We start from the raw sequence: 8,247 nt of genomic DNA on the forward strand, positions 1-8,247 counted from the left end.
GCTACTAAATTGACCTTAATCTTTCTTGGTCTATGTCACGAACACGCTCCCAGCTGCCGTGACTTTGGGGTGTTTGCTTATGAGGTCACACACGATTTCAGCCTGCAGTCTCTCTCACCTTTCACACAGGTTCTAGACCTACGGAATCGCCCCCAAACACAGCGCTCTCACACCCCCAGACACTTCAAGGTTCATCCACCACCTATTGGGTACGGGCAATAGGACCCCAATATACTGTCCCACACTGGCACACAGGCTTCTAGTTCCACAAACTAGCAAGACTCACACCAGCACACACAGGGTTAACTCTTCACACCTCCACACTGTTACACAAATGTAAATACAAGCACACACAGCTTGTTAATCAAATGTATCAACAAATCACACACAGGGTAACCTGGACAAGCAATCTCTCTTCTAAACAGGCTATGGATTCTTTAGAGTATCAAGGACGCAACTTATTAAATTATGGATTTAATATACAAAAAATACAGGGCGCCTCAGGACAGGGGCATACAGGTATAAAGAAATATAATGAAAAACAATTAATAAATTTGACATAACAAGCAAAAACAGTTTAAAATAAAAAGGATTACATTCAGATTTGCACTTACATGAATTGCATCTGGCCAAGGGGAATTTGGCTAAGAAGATGGACAGCTTATCAATGTAACTTGATTTCCCCAGAAGTCTGACAAACTCTCATTTCCACACACAGGTTTTTAAGCAACATGAAATGGGACGATCTTCACAGATGCTAATCGGGGGTTGTGTCCTGGGACACTTTTTCAAACCAAATTTACATGTTGCCTGATTTCCTAACCAATTCTACTATGTGATATATTTTTCCTGAACAGCTTTACATCGATCCAATTTTACCATTAATAAATCCCCTATGACTTTGTCCATCTTTTCATATCAAACATGCCTAAGTACAGTGCATTCGCAGAGCTTACACTCCTTTTCTTCATTTCTCTGTGGGGCAGAATTCTTAATTTAACATATGAGCTGCCCTTCATCATGCTATTGAGGAATATGTGGTTGATCACTACTTTTATTGATTTTAAGTGGCATATTTTAAAACTGAATTCTTATTGTCTATACAGTATTACATATAGGCTATGTTAGCACATGGCCTCATTGAGCCTGACCACATGCTGAGCGGTACCTAAAAGTCTATTCAAGTGTCACAAATAGTCTAGATCTCACCCCGGGAGTCCTTTGAACTGCCCCCAGGTGACACTTCTATCTGTTCACACTGGTGTGTGCAAAGACATCAAACACAATTACATCAGACCTTGCGTCTTTAACTGTTACACTAACTTATCAATGGATTCATTTGACACAACCTATTTACACTGCAGTTATGAATTATCCCTTATAAATAACTGCAAGCTCTCTATGTTCACGACAGTCTATGTGTATGTGTATGTGTAGAACTTAGACTGTAAGTTTCAATGGTGCAGGATCTGATGTGAGTGAGTTCTCTGTACAGTGCTGCGGAATTAGTGGCGCTATATACAGTCAAGTCCATAAATATTGGGACATCGACACAATTCTCATATTTTGGGCTCTATACACCACCACAATAGACTTGAAATTAAACAAACACCTAGAATCAACTCCAGGGGGTAAATGTATCAAAGTGCGAGTTTGCCAGCATGTTTAAATCGCTGCAAATCGCCGCGAGTTTTGAAAAAAAACCATCAAATGTATCAAGCTGCGATTTTGACACTCATGTTCAAAATCGCTGGTCATCTCTGGCGATTTTGTGCGATGTAAACACTCCCGAGTTTAGCTAACTCTCCTGTGTTGTAACAGTGAGTTGTAAACACATCACTGTTACACTGACCTGTCATACAGCTGCCGGAGCTCCGGCAGCTGTCAAAATGGTAAAGAGCAAATAAAAGTTGAAAAAAAAAAGCGTGAGGTCCCCCCACTATTCATTTCTAAAGACACTTCAACGTCTCGGACCAGATGGACTAGAAGTCACCCTACAAGGAATTAACAGCAGGAACTTGGATGGGTAGGAGGAGAGAAATTTTGGGAAGAGTAGAATGGAGGCCATATACCACAGAGACGTGAGAGGTAATTGTAGATTATTTTAGGCGAATTCCAGCCAGGACAGGAGATCTGTCCTGGGTGGAATTGGTCCTGAGCTGCAGACAAATACATTCTGATAAAAGTTTCGAGGTCTTGATTAACTCTCTCCGATTGACTATTTGATTGAGGATGGTAACTGGAGGAAAAATTAAGCTGAATATTAAAAAGTTTACAAAAAGCTTGTCAGAGCCTTGATATAAATTGGACTTCTCGGTAAGAGACAATTTCAGTGGGTAGGCCATAAAAACAAAAGATCTCTTTAAGGAATAGTTGAGCTAGAATAGGAGCAGAGGGGAGACGAACAAGAGGAATGAAATGTGCCATTTTTAAAAAGCGGTCAACAATTACCCATATAGTATTACATTTTTTACTAGGAGGGAGATCATTAATAAAGTCCATTGTAATATGAGACCAGGGTCTGTCCGGCAGTGGTAATGGAAGAAGAGGGCCACAGGAAGGTTGTTGCAGTGTTTTATGTCGAGCACAGACATCACAGATAGCTACAAATTGTTTGATGTCAGAACAGAGGGTCGGCCACCAATAATTTCTAGCAATGACTTCTGTGGTCTTAAGAACTCCAGCATGGCCCAAAAAGTGGGAGGCATGAATCCAACGAATCAGACTTTTGCGGGAATTGAGGGGTACAAAAGTCTTACATGGAGGAGGAGAAGTTGAAGCCCTCAACAAAGTGGACAGCAAACAACCTGGATCCAGTATAAGCCAATCCAAAGTTTCTACACCATCTTGTCCTTGCGAAAAGGCGCGAGAAAGAGTGTCAGAATTTTATTCCTACAATCAGGCCTACAAGTAATACGTAAATCAAAACGTGAAAAGAGCAAAGACCAACGCGCTTTGCACGGGTTAAGACATTGTGCTGTTTTGAGGTAGGATAAGTTTTTATGGTAAGTGTAAATCGTGATAGGATGTCTAGAGTCTTCCAATAGATGTCTCCATTCGGTTAAAGCTAACTTAATAGCTAAAAGCTCTTTCTCCCAATCATGAAATTCTTCTTGACTGGGATAAATTTACGCGAAAAATAGGCACATGGATGTAATTTGTTTGTTGGTGAATGATTCTGGGAGAGGACTGAGCCAGGCCCAATTGCTGAAGCATCAACTTCCAAGAAAAATGGTAGGTTAGTATCAGGTTGTTTTAAGATGGGAGCTTTAGTAAAAGCCACTTTAAGGGTCCAGAAGGCCTCAACTGCCTCTGCCTTAGTATTGACTCATTTGCGAGTTAGAGCCACGATGGGGGCAACCAGAGTGGAGTAACAAATTGCCTATAGTAATTAGTGAAGTCCAGAAAGCTTTGGATGGATTTAAGTTCAGAAGGATGAGGCCAGTCTAGAATAGCTTCGACCTTGTCCAGAACCAGAAATTATATATGCCAAAAAAGGTTCCCGAGTGGTCTCAAAGGTACATTTCTCCAGTTTGCAAAAAAGATGGTTTCTTTGTAATCTGATGAGGACTTCAGAAAAATACTGGTGATGAGAGATGATGTCCTGATAAAAGATTAAAATGTCATCTAAGTAAACTAGCAAGACAGATATAGATTAGGTCTCTGAATACCTCAAAAGGACAGATGGAGCATTACAGAGCCTGAGGGGCATGACTAGTGTGACAAAATGAGTTTGACCATCCTGTTCTTCATTTCTCACATAATGTGGATTATAGCAAGTAATATTTATAGCCCTTGCTTTTGTTTCCCAGCTCAACAGACTACAAATGCAGTGTCTAATTACATGTGGATAAGGGGACATTGTAGCTCATTATACATATGTATATTGTTTATTGTATATTGGTGATGTGGTAGTGAAGTTGTTATTCATTGTCCTTAAAGTGAAGCAAGGGGGTTATGGGTAGGGATCAGGTTACAAGATACTGGAGGGGGAAAACTAATTAGTGTCCATTGTACTCACTAGACTAGTCCAGACAGGCCATCTAACAGGGGAGGTTCTGTGAATGACAGCCCATCTTCACTCCCCTATCCAAGCCCCCTAGTCTAGCACTGACCGATGTTTAACAAGGAGAGGCCCAGGGGTTTGCCTAGAGAGGGGAAAGCTCTGTGGAAATTAGACCATAGATATAAGGAGCCACTCCTGGGGGGGAGGAGATATTAATTCTGGGACTGGAAGCTGCAGGGTGGCTGGTTTTAGAGTTGCCATTCTCTACCAGTGAAATACATAGGCAGATCTACGGGTCATCAAGTCCGGACAGCCAGGTGACTGTAACTCCTTAAGCTAGTTGGGTAAGGGACGGATAAAGTGGTAAACTTGCCTGGCATTTATTTACTGTGTGTATATAATAATCTAGTGATTGTTTTTATTACAATAAATGCATTGCTTTACTTTCTAACTGAATTTGCCTGAGTGACTATTTGAACCTTAGAAGGTACTGGCTAGACTTCCCTTGCCTGGAAAGGCACCCGTGGGTGGCCAGCATTGGGTAGCATTGGGCCAAAAAGCCCAGTATTTTCACATTTTTGGTGGTAGCAGTGGCATCACTCATTTCCAAGTCCTCTCTGGATAGAACTGCAGGAAAACTGTATCGTGGTACGTTCCAGGACTCTACAAAGCAGTTCACACTAGAACCCAGTTAGCACATTATCTTGAACTTACTCCTAAAGACATTAAGGTAGAAAGTATCACAAAAAGCGTTTTGGGCTTTAGGCGAGGGAAGTTGCCGCCGAAGTGCCTATTTGATAAGCAGAGGCGCACCCTGCCAGTGGAGATCAGAAGATGAAACCGTGTCTCATATGGATGTGTGGCACCACCACCACACCAAAATGCAGCGCATTTTGTATTATTGGGACGAGGAGTATCCAAAGATTGTTATTTGGAAAGGAGTCAGTCTACAGGAGAAATTGGAGAACCTGTTGGGTGTGTTCCTAATGTTGAAAGAGGAAACAAGTTCCTGGAATTTTCGGGATGAACCAGAATGGGATGATTTTACAAATTAAGTTATTTGTACTATGCAGAATCTGGCCAAGGGAAAATCCAGTTACAACAATAATTAGCAGTACAAACAAGATGAAAATGGACTGTTAAAGCACAAGAACATGCCTGATGAATCCCCTGCAAATCTACTAATAGAATCTGTCCCATTAGCAGATTCTACAGATCCACTAGAAACAATGAGTATGGAGGAGCTGATAGTGAAATGCCAGATGCGAGGTGTATTGTACCTGTACTGTACACACAGTGATATCCTCAAACTTCTTTTAAAAGATTAGGAGAATTCCATCAATGCTTTTAGTGTGATACTACATCAATTACCCCCACATTACAGCAATCAGCATCACCCCCCACATTACAGCAACCAGCATCACCCCCATTCCAGCAACCAGCATTACCCCCCACATTACAGCAACCGGCATCACCCCCACATTACAGCAACCAGCATCACCCCCATTCCAGCAACCAGCATTACCCCCCACATTCCAGCAACCAGCATCACCCCCCACATTACAGCAACCGGCATTACCCCCCACATTACAGCAATACCCTACCATACTTATTAGCAATACAAAGCCCCAAACACACTACAACAATGCCGTCACCATGCCACCCTATACTACAGCAATACCACCAATTATACAGACGCCACTGTAGGAAACCAATGTTTTGCTTTTTTCAAATCTCCCACAAAATAGCAACAGCAGGGTACTTACACACATATAGTTAACAGGTACCATTTTCCCTCAATTAAATAGTAATGGCAGAATTTTCATTATTCCTTCCACATGAAATAAAACGAACAAATATATCAGAAAAACATAACTATTGAATGATCATTTGAACCCACACGGCCGAATTAAAAGTATTTCCATCTACAGCAAAATGTCAGAGAAAAATATTTTATACTACAGTAACTGGATATGCGTCTATTCTATTAATTTTAAATAACACAGTATATTAATTAATATAGAGGAGGTGGGTGAGAGATAATTGGATGTGATCCATCAGTTTGATTAGATAGGAAACATTTAGATTATTTACCTGGAGACATCTACCCCTTGACTCACAGGAAGGGCTGACAAGAGGAGTTTTGGGCCCCAGTACAGCAACTTCTTTGGGCCCCCGTCATATTCAACAATGAGAAACTTGCCTTTGGCAGAAGTTCATATTATGCAACACCGTAGTGCACCCAGTTCATATTATACCACACCGTAGTGCGCCCAGTTTATATTATGCCACACCGTAGTGTGCCCAGTTCATATTATGCCAGGCCATAGTGCCCCAGGTCATATTACGCCACATAATATTACCCTCAATTCATATTTGGCCATGCAGTAGTGCCCATAAATCATATTATGCCACAATAGTGCCCCCAAATAACATTTTGCCATACAGTAGTGCCCCCAAATAACATTATGCCATACCTTAGTGCCCAGACAAAAAACTCATTCACAAATAAAAATTGGTACAGCATATCAGATACTGAGAGTATGAGACCCAGGAGCAGCTTAATACACCATTTACAATGCAAATAAAAATAGATATATTGACACAATCACAGATAAAATTTATGACAACCAGTGCTTTTTCCTCTTAATTAAAAGTCTCTGTACAGATAAATATGCAAGAAAATTACAGCGCAATAATGAGAAATGCATAGTGTTTTAAACGTCATTGGACACACAGTAGTGCCCCCAGTTCAACAAAGGATGGTTAAAAACACATTGCACACGGGAAAATATATGAACTTACCTGATTATGGCATCCTGTGTTCTGTTCTCCTACTGCGCACGCTGGGCAATGAGGGATCTGCAGCTGTCAGCTCACACAGGCAGTCAGGAGCAGGGACCGATGGCAGTGGTCAAAGTGAATGGAGTATGAAGGCTTGATTTTTTATTTTCTTTTAACACTTGTCCCCTCTGTGCATTCCCATTCTTCATTACTACTTGTGTTTTATGATGGCTGCTTCCCTGACATTCCCATTCTTAAGATGTCTCTCCCTTTACACTTTCTTTTACCTATGCCCCTGCACCATCTTCTCTTTTGTCCCTCTCACTTTACTCTCTGCACCCCCTTCCACCCTGGCTCTCACCCCTCTTCCTGCACACCCTTCCCCCATGGCTCTCACCCCTCTTTCAGTACCAACTCCCCCCTGTCTCTCTCACCCCTCTTCCAGCACCACCTCCCCCCTGTCTCTCTCACCCCTCTTCCAGAACCACCTCCTCCCTGTCTCTCTCACCACTCTTCCAGCACCCCCTTCCCCCTGGCTCTCACCCTATTCCAGCACCCCCTTCCCCCTGGCTCTCTCACCCCTATTCCAGCACCCTCTTGCCCCCTGGCTCTCTCACCCCTCTTCCAGCACCCCCTTCCCCCTGGCTCTCACCCTATTCCATCACCCTCTTCCCCCTTGGCCCTCTCACCCCTGGCTCTCACCCTATTCCAGCACCCCTTTCCCCCTGGCTCTCTCACCCCTCTTCCAGCACCCCCTTCCCCCTGGCTCTCACACTCTTCCAGCACCCCATTCCCTCCTAGCTCTCTCACCCCTCTTCCAGCACCCCCTTCCCCCCTGGCTCTTTCACCCCTATTCCAGCACCCCCTTCTTCCCTGGCTCTCTCACCCCTCTTCCAGCACCCCCTTCCCTCCTGGCTCTCACCCCTCTTCCAGCACCCCCTTCCCTCCTGGCTCTCACCACTCTACAAGCACCCCCCCCTCCCCCCAGGCTCTTTCACCCCTATTCCAGCACCCCCTTCTTCCCTGGCTCTCTCACCCCTCTTCCAGCACTCCCTTCCCTCCTGGCTCTCTCATCCTCTTCCAGCACCCCCTTCCCCCCTGGCTCTCACCCTCTTCCAGCACCCTGGCTCTCCCACACTCGTGAAAACCTTGGCCCCCCACGAGAGAATCGCGGCACCAACCTCACCCACCCCCCCCCTTGTGAACCCCGTGCAAAAATCTTGGCAACCCCCATGCGACCCCTGTGCAAAAATCGCGGCACCCCCCCCCCCGCGTCCCCTGTGCAAAAATCACGGCACCCCCGCGACCCCTGTGCAAAAATCGTGGCACCCACCCTGCGACCCTTGTGCAAAAATTGCGGCAGCCCCCGTGCAAAAATAGCGACACCACCCTTCCCGCGAAAATCGCGGCACCCCCTCCCCGTGATCCCCTCCCTATTCAGAGAAAAAAATAAAAAC

Source organism: Mixophyes fleayi, chromosome 3 (genome assembly GCF_038048845.1).
Source record: "Mixophyes fleayi isolate aMixFle1 chromosome 3, aMixFle1.hap1, whole genome shotgun sequence".
NCBI classification, from domain to species: Eukaryota; Metazoa; Chordata; class Amphibia; order Anura; family Limnodynastidae; genus Mixophyes; species Mixophyes fleayi.